Raw genomic sequence first — 18,994 nt, 5'->3', positions numbered from 1 at the left:
AGGGCAGTGTGGAGTGTGATTGAGATTGCATCATCTGTGGATCTGCTGGGGTGGTATGCAAATTTGAGTGGGTTTAGGGTGTCCGGGAGGATGCTCTGTATGTGAGCCATGACCAGCCTTTCAAAGCACTTCATGGCTACCGACGTGAGTGCCATCGGCGGTAATCATTTAGGCAGGTTACCTTCGCTTCCTTGGGCACAGGGACTATGGTGGTCTGCTTGAAACATGTAGGTATTATAGACTCTGTCAGGGAGAGTTGGGAAATGTCAGACACTTGACAGTTGATTCACGCATGCTTTGAGCACACGTATTGGTAATCCGTCTGGCCCAGTGGATTTGTGAATGTTGACCTGTTTAAAGGTTTTGATCACATCGGATACAGAGAGCGTTGTCACACAGTCATCCAGAACAGCTGATGCTCTCATGCATGCTTCAGTGTTGCTTGCCTCGAAGCGAGCATAAAAGGCATGCAGCTTGTCTGGTAGGCTTGTCTGGCCTAAACCTATTGATGTTACATTGAGCTGGGTGAATGGAATATGAATGATAGTCATCCAATATACTGTAATAGAAATAAGGCCATGCTCATAATTAAAAAAATTGTCCTCCCTAATTTTAAACAGCACCAACCGCCACTGCTATAGAGGCATTCACTTTGGCATTAATATTGTTGCTGACAGACAGAAAGTCTCAGTAGCAGCAGGTTGTTAGGTTTGATAACACTGCATTCGGGAGGTGATCTTTGTCAACACTGCCTGGCTGATGTTATTTCTCAGAAGACACTATATACACGTCACTACACTCAATTGGGAAAATGACAATGGGAGCATAGGGGTGCAGTGTAACTGGACTGTTCCACTGCAGCATGAGAGACTGTAAGGTAACCTGATCTCTGGTCTTCTTGCACTGCCAAGCAGACATTACTGCAGTCAACGGCCTGCCTATCCCCACCTGGCTGAACCTACACTACCCTTTATAGTTAGGCCTACATCTAGACATCAGCATAAAACATACATTTCTAGTAATGCTTGGGTCAACGATTTGCATCATAATATCATAACATTGTTAAATTGCAAAGTCCTTTCCATGCCCCCTGAGATCTGGGCTTGTCCTATCACTGTCACACAATAATATATTACAAACTGTTTTAGAATGTTTGAAAGGGCCATAGGTAAACAGACCTAGGTACACCTGACCCTAGAGAGCTTTTTATGTCTCTATTTTGATTTGGTCAGGGTTCTATGTTCTTTTTTCTATGTTTTTGTATTTCTTTGTTTTGGCCGGGAATGGTTCTCAATCAGGGACAGCTGTCTATCGTTGTCTCTGATTGGGAACCATACTTAGGTAGCTTTTTCCCACATGGATTTTGTGGGTAGTTGTTTTCTGTTTAGTGTTTTTCACCTGACAGGACTGTTTCGGTTATTCACTTTGTTATTTTTGTTTAGTGTTCAGTTTAAATGAAAAGTCATGAACACTAACCACGCTGCGCTTTGGTCCGATTCCTCTTCATCCAACGACAACACCCGTTACAACACCCCAAATGAGTTGTGTGAATGAGTGAGTGAGTGAGTGAGTGAGTGAGTGAGTGAGTGAGTGAGTGAGTGTGTGTGGCAGGGGGGCGTTGCTGCAGGGTAAACACAGAGTACAACAGTGAGGCCACATTTATTGTAGCTGGGGACGTGTTCTACAACCACATGCAATTATCCTGGGTGGGTGTTGCATGTGGTTGTAGAACACGTCCCCAGCTACAATACTAGAAACACAAGCATTTCACTGCACTTGCGATAACATCGACAAATCTGTGTACGCGACCAATAAACATTGATTTCATAAACAAAAGCTCCAGTGTGGACTTTAGGTAAGCCTTTTCACACCCTGGTGAGTGAACAGTGACACTAAACCCTGAGGGAAAGGTGTGAGGTGTGAGCTAGACCAGGGACTCCCTTCTCTCAGCAGGGGAGTCTTAGCCCCCTGGCATGGGGGGGGGGGGGGGGTGAGAGCATTTCCCAACAGTGTCTGTGCTCACACCTGGAAGACAGCTTTGTGATAATGAGCCACTAATGTCCTGGGGCCTGTAGCAGCATCATCTCTGGTTATTAACACATTAATGTGTTATTAAACAGGGTGGTAAAGCGGTTTCAATGTGGAAGTCACGTGTGGTAAAGTGGATACAATGTAACCTTCAGTGAAGATTTTATGGAGTGAAAAGGCATAGAGGTGACAAATAATACACAATGTGATCAATGACAATTTTGAATTGAAGGTCCAATGCAGCCATTTTTATCTCAAAATCAAATATTTTCTGTAAGTACCTTACTGTGATTATTTTTTACAATTTTATTTGAAAACAAACAAAAATAGTTTATTAGCAAAGAGCAATATATCAAGCAAGAGTTTTGCTAGGACTGTCTGGGAGTGTGGATGGGAAAATTGAAAAATGGCTGCTATTGGCAGAGAGTTTTGGAACTTTTTCTTATTGTTCTATTAACTAATTTACCGCCTGGTGATGTCACCAGAAAGGCCAAAATTCCATCCCACAAAAACAGGCTGAAATTTCTGTCGTTTTTTTAAAACAGCTCTTCCACTAAAAGGGCATTATTATAACTTTCACAATTTGACAGTATTATTCCAACTTCATAGTGTGGAAAATATATATAAAACAGGAAAAATCACAATTTCTGACTGCACTGGGCCTTTAAACCATGATGCCATCTAGATTTAGATATTAATCCAAATTAATTAACATTCAACTGATAAGTGACCAATCCAACACAACCATTGATACATACAGTAGTAAGCATTGAGTTGGGAATTTGTATCCGACAAACGAGTACAAATTGTGGGCCGGCTTAGTCACTGCTTAACCTGCCTAATACTTCCTAATCTCTTTCAGAGTGAGAACCCATCAAGCAATTAGCAACCCCCCCCCCCCCCCCCCCATGTTTAAAACAAAGAGCAAAGAGCCGGTGTTTAGGGGAGGAGACAGTCATTTCCACAGATCTGCATGACAGTTTGGCCCCGCATACACACAGCCAGACCCCCTGGAACAGCCATTGTTGGCCGCTGGGGAGAAAGGCCATTGTGCGAGGGTATCTGAAAGGCATTGTCGAGTAGTTGGCACCTTTTGAATATATTGTTGCTGTCGCCTCTGTAATTCCGCATCACAATAAGAGGTGTGTACGCTACCTTTTATGGGCTGAAGAATCTAGCATATTTAAAATGAATTGTTGTCTAACAAAGCTCAGCTTAACACCCACTAAAACATTATCATCAACACTCATTAAGAGTCAAACAGGTGGGGAGCAGAGCAGGGCTACCTTTCACACTGGGCTTAGAATAACTAACATGGTATACAGTGCCTCACACCTCTTGAATTTTTCTAAATGTTGACATTACAGCCTGAATTTAAAATTGATTAAATTGAGATTTTGTGTCACTGACATACACACAATACCCCATAACGTCAAAGTGGAATTATGTTTCTAGAAATGTTTACAAATGAATTACAAATAAAAAGCTGAAATGCCTTGCATCAATAAGTATTCAACCCCTTTGTTATGGCAAGCCTAAATAAATTCAGGAGTCAAATATGCTCAGCAAGTCACAGAATAAGTTGCATGGACTCAAGTGTGCAGTAATGGCGTTTAACATTATTATTATTTTTTTTTTTTATGAACATCTCATCTCTGTACCACACACATCAGTTGCCGGAGAGGAAGGAAACCGCTCAGGGATTTCACTATGTGGCCAATGGTGACTTTAAAACAGTTACAGAGTTTAATGGATGTGATATGAGAAAATTGAAGATGGATCAACAACATTGTAGTTACTCCACAATACTAACCTAAATGACAGAGTGAAAAGAAGGAACCCTCTACAAAATAAAAATATTCCTAAAACATGCATCCTGTTTGCAATAAGGCACTAAAGTATTACTGCAAAAAATACACGTGGCAAAGAAATTAAATTAATGTCCTGATTACAAAGTGTTATGTTTGGGGCATATGCAACACAATACATAACTCAGTAAATCATTACTTCTCTCCTTATGTTCAAGCATGGTGGAGGCTGCATCATGTCATTGGCAAGGACTACAGAGTTTTTTAGGATAAAAATAAACGGAATAGAGCTAAGCACAGGCAAAATCCTAGAAAACCTGCTTCAGTCTGCTTTCCAACAGACACTGGGAGACAAATTCAACTTTCAGCTGGACAATAACCTGAAACACAAGGCCAAATATCCTGGAGTTGATTACCAAGACAACACTGAATGCTCCTGAGTGGTCTAGGTACAGCTTTGAATGAAATCAGGTTTATAATCTATGGCAAGACTTGAAAATAGCAATGATCAACAAGCAACTTGACAGAGCTTGAAGAATCTTTAAAAGAATAATGTGCAAATATTGTGCAATCCAGGTGTGTAAAGCTCTTGGACTTACCTAAAAAGATGCACAGCTGTAATTGCTGCCAATAACATGTGTTGACTTAGGGGTGTGAATACTTATGTAAATGAGATATTTCTGTATTTCATTTTCAATAAATGTACAAACATTTCTAAAAACATGTTTTCACTTTGTCATTATGGGGTATTGTGTGTAGATGGGTGAGAAAAAAATGATTTAATCAATTTTCCATTCAGGCTGTGGAATAAGTCAATGGGTATGAATACTTTCTGAAGGCACTGTATACAGTAATAACAAGATCACCCATTTCAACAAAAATATTGGTATTTAGACTCAAAATACTAGTTCCAGTCTGACTAATTCTGCGCTCAGCAGTTAGCATGACAAATGTAGTTGATGAAAGTTCAATCAGGAAAACTGTTCTGAATCCTCGTTTAACTTCATCCAGTAAACATAACACAATTCACTTTGTTTCCTATTCGATGGACATAGTGGGAATGAATACAATACAATACGTATCATCATCAGCATAGCGTTTTTGTTTCTTCACCTCTATGCTATTAGCCATATGTGAAATGTAATTGACCTATTTACCTTATAGGCTATAAGCGCAGCACAATATTGCACATTCCTCACACTTGCTGTTTAACCCTGGGGTCACTCTTGCAATTATCACCTTCCTCTCTCTCAACCAATAGGCTCCATCTTTGGATGGATTTATGGGTCAACTTACTCTCATTCTCTCACAGGAGGTTCGGTGCCAGGCTATCTGCCATCACATCATCTGGCTCTGAGGATCTTCCCTCGGAGACGAGGCCATTCCCCAAACTATTTAATAAAATGTCATATTTCATTCTCTCTTTATTGTTCATTCAGTTAAGCTTGTACTTGATTAAACTGAACATCATCATCCGGCTTTTTTTTTTTTTTTTATAGAATCAAATAACAGATGCCACAGCAGCTGTACAGTACCTGTACAGTAGTACCTGTATGTGGTGAACTAGCCTATAGGCCTATTGCCTAAAGCCCAGAGGACAGCAGCCAGCCCCCAGTGTACCTGCCCAGATCTCAGTCCACAGACTCATTCAGTCTATCAATTAGTGATATGTAAAACAAGGGACCATCATAGTTAGGAGGAATCCAAAGGTGTTCTGTAATTTCACATTTCACATCCTAATCAGACAGTAGCATGTCATCATGTCACAGAGGCATGATATTGTGACTATGAGCTGACCAAGCTCCACGGATCGCGGCTCCCGGATTCCAGCGTCTGACAGATTACACCAGGGTTACACATGTACAAATACGGCTGATTGTAGCAAACACACAAACAGCCACCTGATCAAAGCCCAGCTCTCACCACAGAGGCAATCAAGTGAAAACAAGCCAGGGGTCTGTGGCTCTTCTACTGCAGTACCGCAGCCCGCTCTGAAAGGAGGTGTCTGCAAGGCCCACATGGAAGAACATCATTACTCCCACTGCAAAATGAAGTGGAATCCCTAATATTGCCAAAGATCTTAAATGACTTGAACAAATAACCAGCAGTTACAATATAGGATTTCAAAGGGAGGTGAAATGAATTCTATTCCAGAGGAAATCTACACCTGTCAGCATATTCCCAAAATACAAGAACAGGGTGCAGATATTCACTGTGTATGTACTGCAGTCAGTTACATTTGACTGCGTTTACAGGCAACCCTATGGGGTTAATCTGTCTGAAATAAAAAAAAAATTAAACAATTATGAAGTAAGATCACTACACTTTAACCAAAGCAAAACCACATTACTGTGATCAAAACCAAACAGATACCAACTGTAGAGAGAGGAGAGAAAAGGCGTTCTTGACCAGGTCAGAGTGACTGAGGACTGAATACAGGTGGTCATGAGAACATGGGATTCTCTTATAGTGCTCTTCAATAAGCAATCTGATTATTGATCATCCTAATGAGGATCAATCACGTGCATCACAGCTCTGACCGGTCCGAGTGGGGGACACTCACCGCTAAAACCACTCCACCAAAACATTATCTTTGTTTTTCCTGTCTCACTGAAGGTTATCTCAGCAGGCAGCGGGGACGTCAGCTGACAGCCATTTCCCATGATGCCCCAGCAGAAGCCGTCAAGCTGTCCATCCAACTGTCAGGTGACCAGTGGTTCCCATGGTTCCCCCCTCTGCCACTCCATTGAACTGAAAGGCTCTATTATCTGTGCCTGTTGGAGAGGTACTGCTCAGGCTTTGATAAGCTATCACTGGTCCCAGGTGAGTGCTGGCTAACAGCACATCACATCAGGACAAAACGACCCAGCGACGCCTGGCAACCAAACACACCCAGCTTCATCACATGTCCACAACACTCAGCAGCACACAGGCTTGTGGTTATAAAAGTGTCCTTGCAAGTTCATAATGAACATCTATCTGCAAAGTAAACAAACACTAAATGTATTTATATATACTTGATATAAACTCAACAAGAAAAGAAACGTCCTCTCACTGTCAACTGCGTTTATTTTCAGCAAGCTTAGCATGTGTAATTATTTGTATGACCATAACAAGATTCAACAACTGAGACATTAACTGACCAAGTTCCACAGACATGTGACTAACAGAACTGGAATAATGTGTCCCTGAACAAAGGGGGGGTCAAAATCAAAAGTAACAGTCAGTATCTGGTGTGGCCACCAGCTGCATTAAGTACTGCAGTGCATCTCCTCCTCATGGACTACACCAGATTTTCCAGTTCTTGCTGTGACACATTATCCCACTCTTCCACCAAGGTACCTGCAAGTTCCTGGACATTTCTGGGGGGAATGGCCCTAGCCTCCACCCTCCGATCCAACAGGTCCCAGACGTGCTCATTGGGATTGACATCCGGGCTCTTTGCTGGCCGTGGAAGAACACTGACATTCCTATCTTGCAGGAAATCGCACACAGAATGAACAGTATGGCTGGTGGCATTGTCATGCTGGAGGGTCATGTCAGGATGAGCCTACAGGAAGGGTACCACAAGAGGGAGGAGGATGTCTTCCCTGTAACGCACAGCGCTGAGATTGCCTGCAATGACAACAAGCTCAGTCCGATGATGCTGTGACACACCGCCCCAGACCATGACGAACCCTCCACCTCCAAATCGATCCCGCTCCAGAGTACAGGCCTCGGTGTAACGCTCATTCCTTCGACAATAAACACGAATCCGACCATCACCGCTGGTGACACAAAACCGTGACTCGTCAGTGAAGAGCACTTTTTGCCAGTCCTGTCTGGTCCAGCGATGGTGGGTTTGTGCCCATAGGCGACGTTGTTGCCGGTGATGTCTAGTGAGGACCTGCCTTACAACAGGCCTACAAGCCCTCAGTCCAGCCTCTCTCAGCCTATTATGGACAGTCTGAGCACTGATGGAGGGATTGTGCGTTCCTGGTGTAACTCGGGCAGTTTTGTTGCCATCCTGTACCTGTCCCGCAGGTGTGATGTTCGGATGTACCGATCCTGTGCAGGTGTTGTTACACGTGGTCTGCCACTGCGAGGACGATCAGTTGTCTGTCCTGTCTCCCTGTCTCCCTGTCTTAGGCGTCTCACTGTACGGACTTTGCAATTTATTGCCCTGGCCACATCTGCAGTCCTCATGCCTCCTTGCAGCATGCCTAAGGCACGTTCACGCAGATGAGCAGGGATCCTGGGCATCTTTCATCTGGTGTTTTTCAGAGTCGGTAGAAAGGCCTCTTTAGTGTCCTAAGTTTTCATAACTGTGACCTTAATTGCCTACCGTCTGTAAGCTGTTAATGTCTTAACGAACGTTCCACAGGTGCATGTTCATTAGTTGTTTATGGTTCATTGAACAAGCATGGGAAACAGTGTTTAAACCCTTTACAATGAAGATCTGTGAAGTTATTTGGATTTTTACGAATTATCTTTGAAAGACAGGGTCCTGAAAAAGGGACGTTTGCTGAGTTTATCTAGTTTATATATTTATAAAATATATATATTCATCCACATAAATGTCACAACTTTCACAAAGGAGTATTAGAAACACCAAGAGTCAATATAATTGTATTCCATAGTTCTCTTTACACATTTCCAATACAATTGGAACTACCCTAAGTTACAATTGCAAACATTTTGCAAGTAATAAAACACAAAATATCATGCAAAGCAACTCAACTGATCCTAATTTGCTTTAGTATTCATAGTTTCCAATCAGAGAAGAAGAATAGCGTAGCTACCACCACCTTGTGTACAAACACTTCACACTCTGGATTATTATAGTATCTGGGAAATTAAACATGGCACTAAAACCATGCTGCTGTGGAGGTGTGCTGTGTTTACTTCACTCACCCAGAGAGAAACACATACCATATCAGGTTGAGATATCCTGCAGTGCATAGCCCTCAGACACAGCTCCCTGTTCAATGCTTGTTCGGTACATAGTTTCATTACCTGAGCTGCTACAGGGCATCACCATATCACCACAAAGCCAAATGTCAGATTGTTTCAGTATCTCCCTCTGCATTTCAGGCTAAAATAATTCACATTATTGTGTAATGTGGCTTCGTGATTGCCTTTGTATTACAACATCGCTATTTTTTTATCATTACAGAAGTGATGGAAGTCAAATTGCTTTTGACAAATTTGTGGATGAATCCAACCAAAACCATGAGAGATAGCTACCACCATCAGCAACAACGGCTGTGCTGCTCTTGAGGAACGACACAAAATAAATGAGCTTCGAAATGAGCAGAAAAGATAGCAGAGGGGAGGGGTGGAAAGACGTTTCCACTCCTCCCTCATTTCCCATTCAATTGGATATAATGTTTTTTCCCTCCTATACAGGATACCATGGAGAGAAAGAAAATTTAATAATACATTTTTTTCTGTTTTCCTCCAGTGTAAAATGGCCCTTTCCTATCGTGAAATCTGGTCATATCTTTCCACAGCTTGAATGACACTTTCCCAGTCTCGGTAGAGGCAGTGAAAGGTTGTTTGTTCTGCTAATTAACTTTATTACCCTGATAGCTCCCCACAGCCTTTGACGAAAACAATTACCATCCTTTTTTTCACTGGCAAAAATACTATTAATTAGAAATGGGGCCTGGTCCCTGCCATGTTAGCCTGCCATGTCCCCAAGCCCTCGAGCAGGATAGCATTACATTGTCAGTAGTAATTTAGCTCTCATCTGTCTCTGCTAATTATTGTCACATTCATCAAATTCATCAAGGAAAGTGCTCTCAGAAGGATTGCATATTTGCAGTTAATATAGCATAAACTGGTATTACCCATCACCACATTTGTGATGATGAGAGGGACACAACTTATTCATCCCTAATTAGAGCAAGCTGGGTAATTAATTATACATTCCGCCTTATTACTTCAGAGTCCCAGATATTGTTTGTAGAAAAACTGGAGAGGGAGAGAGGGAGAGAGGGGAAAGAGCAGGCAAAGCCACAAACCAGAGGGGAAAGGGGGGTGACGTATTTTGTCATATGAGCTTTGCTGTAATTCCCACCTGACAAAAGACTCAGAATCAGTGGGGAAATTGCAACTTGTCAGCCGTCAAAAAAACTGTAGTAATAACTGATTAATGATCAACACCTGTGACAGATGCAATGCAAGGCGAGAGACATGCTTCACATAAATAGAGAAAGCTCATAACAAATTCAGTAACAAATTACATTTTTAAGACCGCACATAAGAAAGTATAAAACGCTGGTAAGAAAGATGTTAGAATTTCGACAAAAATACTTAACCTAAGGGCCTCCCGACTGGTGCAGTGGTCTAAGGCACTGCATCGCTGTGCTTGAGGCATCACTACAGACCCCGGTTCGATCCCGGGCTGCATCAATCCCGGCCATGATTGGGAATCCGATAGGGCGGCGCACAATTGGCCCAGCGTCGTTTGGGTTAGGGGAGGGTTTGGCTGGGGGGGGGGCTATACTTGGCTCATTGCGCTAAAGATGTATTAAATAACTTCAAGGTGAATATACACCAATACACCGGTCTATGTACAGTAACAGTCAAAAGTTTGGACACACCTACTCATCAATGGTTTATCTTAATTTGTACTATGAAGGAGTTCCCACATATGCTGAGCGCTTGTTGGCTGCTTTTCCTTCACTCTGTGGTCCAACTCATCCCAAACCATCTCAATTGGATTGAGGTTGGGTGATTGTGGAAGCCAGGTCATCTGATACAGCACTCCAAACTGATCCACGCAGTCTCCTCTGAACAGTTGATGTTGAGATGTGTCTGTTACTTATTTATTTGGGCTGCAATTTCTGAGGCTGGTAACTCTCATGAACTTATCCTCTGTAGCCGAGTTAACTCTGGATCTTCCTTTCCTGAGAGTTTCATCATAGCTCTTGATGGTTTTTGCGACTGCACAAAGTTCTTGACATTTTCCAGATTGACTGACCTTCATGTCTTAAAGTATTGATGGACTGACGTTTCTCTTTGCTTATTTAAGCTGTTCTTGACATAAAATGGACTTGGTCTTTTACCAAATAGGTCTATCTTCTGTATACCACCCCTACCTTGTCACAACACAACTGATTGGCTGAAACGCATTAAGAAATAAAGAAATTCCACAAATTAACTTTTAACAAGGCACACCTGTTAATCGAAATGCATTCCAGGTGAATACCTCATGAAGCTGGTTAAGATAATGCCAAGAGTGTGCAAACCTGTCATCAAGGTTACTTTGAAGAATCTCAAATATAAAATATATTTTGATTTGTTTAACACTTTTTTTCTTACTACATGATTCCATTTGTGTTATTTCATTGTTTTGATGTCTATTCTACAATGTAGAAAATTATAAAAATAAAGAACAACCCTGGAATGAGTAGGTGTGTCTAATTTTTTTTACCTGTACTGTAGATTCAGATTGTATCTGAGCTTTGTATTGCAGTTCCATCAAATATTTATACAATTGGCAGACTCGATATTCACAAAACTAAGGTAATTTTGGTTTTGCACACAGTCATGCGATACGTGATATAGAAAAGTACAATCTTAGGCAATTTAGATCTGTCTATCTATCTGGTCAAAATCACTTATACAGGTCCCCCTCCACCGTCTAGTGGTATGGATACTTGTAATTATGTGTCCTTAGAAACCTAGATTTAAATAAAGGCCTTATTTTTCAAAGGCAGAATTATATGCTTTTGTCTGGGGACAGAATTACCCTAAATTACTTGAATTAGTCCATATTATTACAGAAATACTAAACAATTATTTAGATTTTTAAGAAAAAGTTGATTGACAAGGTCATGAAAAATTTGAAGAATTTACTAAACCACCTTTTGGCTATGATCAAAAAAAATTGCCTCTGGAACCAAATGATGGTAGCTTGAGGGTTAAAATTACATCTTAAAAGTGTTTCAATTAGCTTTTTTTACCAACAGATCTACAAAACCTACTCCACATTTTCAAAGTAAAGTTATAAATAAATAATAATAATAAAAATGTCTTAATACCTGGTGGAAGCACCTTTGGCAGCCATTACAGAACTACACAACTCTTGGGGCAAGCCAAGTTAACAAACAGATCACTGAACGTTTCGAATCCCACCGTACCTTCTCCACTATGTAATCTGGTGCACCTCAGCCACGCTCAAGGTCCTAAACGATATCATAACCGCCATCGATGAAATACAATACTGTACAGACGTTTTCATCAACCCGGCCAAGGTTTTAGACACTGTCAATCACCTCATTGTTATCGGCAGACTCAACAGCCTTGGTTTCTCAAATGACTGCCTCGCCTGGTTCACCAACAACTTCTCAGATAGAGTTCAGTGTGTCAAATCGGAGGGCCTGTTGGCCTCTGGCAGTCTCTATGTGGGGGCCACAGGGTTCAATTCTCGGGCTGACTCTTTTCTCTGTATACATCAATAATGTTGCTCTTGTTGCTGGTGATTCTCTGATTAACAAACCTCCAAATGAGCTTCAATGCCATACAACACTCCTTCCGTGGCATCCAACTGCTCTTAAATGCAAGTAAAACTAAATGCATGCTCTCCAACCGATCGCTGTCCGCACCCGCCCGCCCGTCTAGCATCACTACTCTGGACGGTTCTGACTTAGAATATGTGAACAACTACAAATACCAAAATAGTCTCCATGTCAGCATCAGTGGTGTATAGGTGAGGACGGAGTCAAGCGCAGGAAACAGAACTGAGTAAAAAATAACGTACTTTACTCAGGAAAAATAAACAGTACAATAAGTCCACGTAGGGATAACAAACCCTAACACACAAGACTAACACAAAACAGGAACAATCACGCACAAAACTCTCACCCCAGTATCTCTACTTGCACATTCATCCTCTGCACATCTATCACTCCATAATTGTTCAATTGTAATTATTTTACCGCTATGGCCTATTTATTGCCTTACCTCCCTAATCTTACTACATTTGCACACACTGTGTATAGATTTTCCTATTGTGTTATTGACTGTACGTTTGTTTGTCCCATGTGTAAATCTGTGTTGTTCGCGTCGCACTGCTTTGCATTATCTTGACCAGGTCGCAGTTGTAAATGACAATTGTTCCTGGTTAAATAAAGGTGAAAAAAAAAACATACACTGCATTCAGAAAGTTTTCAGACACCTTGACTTTCCACATTTTGTTACACTACAGCCTTAATATAATTTCCCCCTCATCAATCTCCACACAATGAACCGTAATGATGAAGCAAAAACATATTTTTTGATATTTTTGCACATTTATAAAATAAAAAAAAACTGAAATATAACATTTACATAATTATTCAGACCGTGTCCGCTGCAGTTTGTTGAAGAACCTTTGGCACCAATTACATCCTCAATTCTTCCTGGGTATGACGCTAAAAGCTTGGCACACCTATTTGGGGAGTTTCTCCCATTTGTCACTGAAGATCCTCTCAAGCTCTCAAGGAGTGTCGCTAAACATCTAATTTCAGGTCTCTCCAGAGATGTTCGATCGGGATCAAGTCCGTGCTCTGGCTGGGCCACTCAAGAACATTCAGAGACTTGTCCCGAAGTCTCTCCTGCGTTCTCTTGGCTGTGTGCTTTGGGTCGTTGTCCTATTGGAAGGTGAACCATCACCCCAGTCTGAGGTCCTGAGCACTCTGGAGCAGGTTTTCATCATGGATCTATCTGTAGTTTGCTCCGTTCATCTTTCCCTTGATCCTGACTATTCTCCCAGTCCCTGTCACTAAAAAGCATCAGACGTGATGCTTGACATTGAGGCCAAAGAGTTTAATGTTGGTTTCATCATACCATAGAATCTTGTTTCTCATGGACTGTGAGTCCTGTAGGTGCCTTTTTGCAAACTCCAAGCAGGCTGTCATGTGCCTTTTACTGAGGAGTGGCTTCCGTCTGGCCACTCTACCATAATGGCCTGATTGGTGGAGTGCTGCTAAGATGGTTGTCCTTCTGGAAGGTTCTCCCATCTCCACAGAGGAACTGGAGCTCTGTCAGAGTGACCATTGGGTCACCAAGTTCCTTCTCCCCGATTGCTCAGTTTGGCCGTGCGGCCATCTCTAGGAATAGTCTTGGTGGTTCCAAACTTATTTCATTTAAGAATGATGGAGGCCACTGTGTTCTTGGGGACCTTCAATGATGCAGACATTTTTGGTACCCTTCCCCAGATCTGTGCCTCGACACAATCCTCTCGGAACTCTACAGACAATTCCTTCGACCTCATGGCTTTTGCTCTGACATGCACTGTCAACTTTGGGACCTTATATAGTTTGCTTTGTGCCTTTCCATGTCCACTCAACTGTATTTACCACAGGTGGACTCCAATCAAGTTGTAGAAACATCTCAAGGATGATCAATGGAAACATGATGCACCTGAGCTCAATTTCGAGTCTCATGGCAAAAGGTTTGAATACTTAGTTTAATGTAAATAAACTTTTAATGTTTTTTTATATATAAATTTGCAAAAAATCTTAAAACCTGGTTTTGCTTTGTCATTATGTGGTATTGTGTGTAGATTGATCAGGGACAAATGTATTGAGATTCGAACACGCAACCTTTGGGTTTCTAGACGTTCGAGGTATGCGCCTGCACCCTGACCAATCTCCCTCCTTTTTTTGCTTCAAGTAAACTGTGTTATGTAACCATGCCAAACGTTTAAAAAACTCTGTCTGTGCCCTTGAGCAAGGCACTTAACCGTAATTGCTCCTGGAAGTCGCTTTGGATAAGAGTCTCTGCTAAATTACTAAAATGTCAATGTAAAACATGATGCTGCCACCACAATGCTTGAAAATACAGAGGATTTCACTCAGTGTTGTGTTTTATTGAATTTGACCCAAACCTGTAGATTTGAATTTGCTGTGTTGTCTTGCAGTTTTCCTTAATGACCTTGTTTCAAACAGAATTGATGATTTGAAGTGGATTGTTATACACAGGCTTGCTTCTTTTTACTTTGTCATACAGGCCAGTATTGTAGAGTGAATGCAATGTAGTAGATTCTCTGAATTTTCAAGTATTGTGGTTCAACCCACCATCACAAATGATCATGAAATTCACCAGACACACAAAAAAGTCACAATTTTGTATACAGTACATCTCAATCACATAAAGGTGGTTGAATATTTAAAACAGAAATGATAGGAGATTGGTTGGTCGGGGAGAATGAGTGGGTGTACAACACGAAGGTCTAGCAATCCAAACGTTGCTTGTTTGATTCACATAATAAACAACTTTAGCTTTTTTTGGTGTGGAAAAACTTGACTGGCCTGGACAGAGCCCCGACCTCAACCCCATCGAACACCTTTGGGATGAATTGGAATGCTGACTGTGAGACAGGCCTAATCATCCAGTATCAGTGCCCGATCTCGCTAAGTCTCTTGTGGCTGAATGGAAGCAAGTCCCCGCAGCAATGTTCCAACATGTAGTGGAAATTATCTGTCCTAATACTTTTGGACCTCACTGTATGTTCCCCGAAGAGTTATGCAAGGTTGGTAGAATCTTATAAAAATTATTCACAGCTGTAATGGCTGCCAAAGGTGCTTCTATCAAGTATTAACTCTAGGTTGTAAAGAAATACACAATCAATATATCCCCCCCAAAATATATATTAATTTGGAAAATATTTTATATATATTTTTTTTTAGGTTGTGTAGATCGGTAGGAAACATAACAAATGTAATCCTTTTTAGATTTAATATTAAGGCAGAAAATTGTGAAGACTGTGCAAGGGGTGGGTTGACTTTCACTAGCGACTGTACATGTATGTATGATCAAAAGTACTTCATATGTAAATGTGTGAGGACTGCTTAACTTTGAATAAGGTTGAGCCTTCTTGCCCCCCCCCCCCACACACACACACTTTTCTCATCATGACATATTTAATCAAAGCATTCAATAAAGCCAGGGAGAATCATCTCCCATCACTGTATCACTTAGCTGCCTGGGACAGTGCTAATAATAAGCCTTGTCTATCTCAGGCCAATGCTCATGTAATACTCAGACCAGGCGACATCCAGAACAACTCACGCCTAGGGATCCCTCTGTTCTAGTAGTAGTACTGCCATATGGGTTACATTTAATACTTTTGAGGTAGACTCCAGGAATTCAATCTTCCCAAAAATATTTTTCTGATGATTCCCATTGTTGAGGTAACAGAAAAAATGCATTTACATGTGTGAAACAGCAGCTTAATGTTTATTTTCAATTTTTTATCCATTCCAGAACTAATGGCCAAAGATACAAAAACGTTTCTTCCCTGACAGACTGTGGTTAACATGGGCGTAAAAAGATATATAGCCCTTCCCAATACCTTAGCCTTAGCTAACCTGAGGTTACAAACAGGGCCTTAGCCAGGGTACAAGATTCTTTAAGAAAGTTGAAGCTCATTTACTGACTGCATTTCTATACAATTAAAAAACTTGAAGATGCTATTTGATGAAGAGCAAAAGCAAGCAAAAATGACCCCAGCTGCTATCACTTTGGTTGCTGTAGCAGAGAGTAGGCTAATTGTTACCATTTTATAACAAATTTCAGGCAAATCTACTCATTTTGCCATGGGTCAGAGAGAACATATTCCAGTTTAACAACAAATTTCCTGCAATTCTACACATTTTGTCATGACTTATGCCATGTTAATTTGATAGCTGAGTGAAAGTGACTAACTAAATCAATTGGGGCCCCCTGGAGGTCAGGGCCCCTGGACATGTGCCCTGCATGCCCGGGCAGTAATTTGGCCATGATTTCTACAAGTTTAGATAATCGTGTTAGTCTAGCCAGCTAATTTACAAATCTAAAACATGTTAGCTGACATGGGCTAATTGAGTGACTGTCAGTGAGTGACATAACAAGAGGAAAACTGCTGATGCACACCACTTTTTGAAATTGCACCTTGTGTATTCTACCACTCTAACTCTCAACAGTAAATTGAGACTCCCCACCCCCCTCAACATTTGAAAGAATTGCTGACGTCCGGACCTCAGTGTCGTCATATGAAGCTAAGGCCCTGGCTACAACCCATTGCTGCAAAAATAGTGTAATTACGATTGATGGACTTTTCAATCTAGTGTGGAGATTACATCCTCCCAAAGCCTGTAATGAAGCAAGAGCAGCTCCAGAACTCTGGGAAGGAAGAGCGGCCTGTCAGAGTCCTGGAGAATGTCAGATTAAACTAACATGTGCCAGTCAATATTGGTACATACTGACCCTAGGTACCTTTGAAGCAAAACCATTAAGTCCAACATTTCCCACTGAAAGTGTTTATCTGTAAGGATGGCTTACATGTCCTCTGAAGCAGATATTGAAACTGATTGGACAAATGGTAAAATACCAGACGGGACCACAAGACCGACCTCAGAAAATGGGGAGAAAAAAATCTTAATCTGCAACACAATGGTGCTCTCTTGAAACCCTATCATTTTCACTTCCAGTGGGTCTGCTGTCTGACTGTGAATGAAGTGAAAAGAACGGATAGTGTCGAAAATTGGATCAGAGCTAACATTCGCTCATTTTTATCAGCAGCTACCAAAGGTCATCTGACATAATAGCTGATGAATTTAAACTCAGCGGATTTCATTTGCAATTTTCAATTTAGCAAGGCCTCCGAACCCCACTGCGATAAGAGCCTTCTCCTATCGTGGCCTGTCACAAACATCAAGGATCCTTGCAAGCCCACAGGAAGGGAAGAGGAGAAAGCGACATATCAAAAGAATTAAAGATAAGGTTGGTAGGGAGAAGAGGGTGTTACCATGTTTAAAAGTTGAGAAGTAAGTTAAGTAAATTGCATTTATAAGAAGCCACGATGAGGAGACCATATTTGACTATTTTCAGGTAGAGCTAAAAGGTTGTCATCTATTGAAATAACACACACAGTATAACTGGCTAATTAGTCTGCAGGTAAAACTACTCTTCCTTATCACAATGAACAATGTACAGTATGACATGGTAGAGCCTGTATCTATTTAGTATATGATGGTGTCTGTCTGTATCCGTTATATAAGTAATCATAGTGTAAGGATGAGAATTGGATGTTCATCATTGATTACTAATGCCTGACCTGTGCCTATAAATTAATCTGTGTCACGTGAACTAATTGAGAAGGTGGTTGCATGTCTTGGAATATGAGCTCCCTTTGCTGTCTCGTGTCAAAGTCGTATCTTTCCTATAGTCAAGGGTCCACTCGCCGAACGCTCCAAACGGCGCGTTACAGTAGCAATAGCCGTCAGTTACAACATAGCTTTACTTTTTAGTATTACAGTATTACATCAGTATTTAATGGCTATGATTATTTTTTTAAACGAATGCATATCAAAGAGTAAATCAAATATAACTAATATGGTTATTGTGGCTGGAAGTTACTTTGAGGTGATTTAGGCATGTTATTTGGAGTATGTTAGCACTTTCATTGTTTTGAACTCAACTATGTTTAATACTAACCTGTAGCCAAGTAAAGAAAGCCAAATCTTGAGCTTATGACTCGCTATGTCCATTGACTCGATGTCCAGAGGGGGCGGAGGGACCTCAGGCACCTCACCTTCTTGAAGGGGACCAGCCACCACCGGCCTGAGGAGAGACACATGAAACGAGGGGTTAATACGATAATAAGTAGGAAGTTGTAACCTGTAACACACCTCGTTTATCCTCCTCAGGACTTTAAATGGCCCCACACACTGCGGCCCCAGCTTCTGGCAGGGCAGGCGGAGGGGCAGGTTTCTGGTCGAGGGCCAGACCCGGTCCCCCGGTGCGAACACGGGGGCCTCACTGCGGTGCTGGTCAGTGCTCTTCTTCTGCCGTCCCCCCGCCAGTCTCAGCAATTCCTGGACGGCTTTCCAGGTGTCCTTTGAGCGCTGTACCCATTCCTCCACCGCAGGAGCCTCGGTCTGGCTCTGATGCCATGGGGCCAGGACCGGTTGGTAGCCCAACACACACTGGTAGGGAGACATGTTCGTTGAGGAGTGGCGGAGGGAGTTCTGAGCGAGCTCAGCCCAAGGAACATACCTCGCCCACTCACCTGGCCGGTCCCGGCAATATGACCGCAGAAACCTGCCCAAATCCTGGTTTACTCACTCCACCTGCCCATTACTCTTGGGGTGGAAACCCGAGGTCAAGCTGACCGATACTCCCAGCCTCTCCATAAACGCCCTCCA

The 18,994-nt window shown here is 41.8% G+C and overlaps 1 long non-coding RNA gene across 1 annotated transcript in view; it reads right to left on the bottom strand.

The window, feature by feature from the left end:
- LOC110521547 overlaps positions 1-18,392 on the bottom strand; it is an 82,878-nt gene extending 64,486 nt beyond the window's left edge. The window contains exon 1 of the long non-coding RNA XR_002473162.2: positions 18,285-18,392. This is a non-coding gene — a long non-coding RNA (uncharacterized LOC110521547). The remainder of the gene's footprint in view (positions 1-18,284) is intronic.
- Positions 18,393-18,994: the final 602 nt, after the last annotated feature.

Source organism: Oncorhynchus mykiss, chromosome 30 (assembly GCF_013265735.2).
Source record: "Oncorhynchus mykiss isolate Arlee chromosome 30, USDA_OmykA_1.1, whole genome shotgun sequence".
Lineage (NCBI taxonomy): Eukaryota > Metazoa > Chordata > Actinopteri > Salmoniformes > Salmonidae > Oncorhynchus > Oncorhynchus mykiss.
Note: the sequence above shows the minus strand (reverse complement) of the source record. Positions and strands in the feature narration are given on the sequence as shown.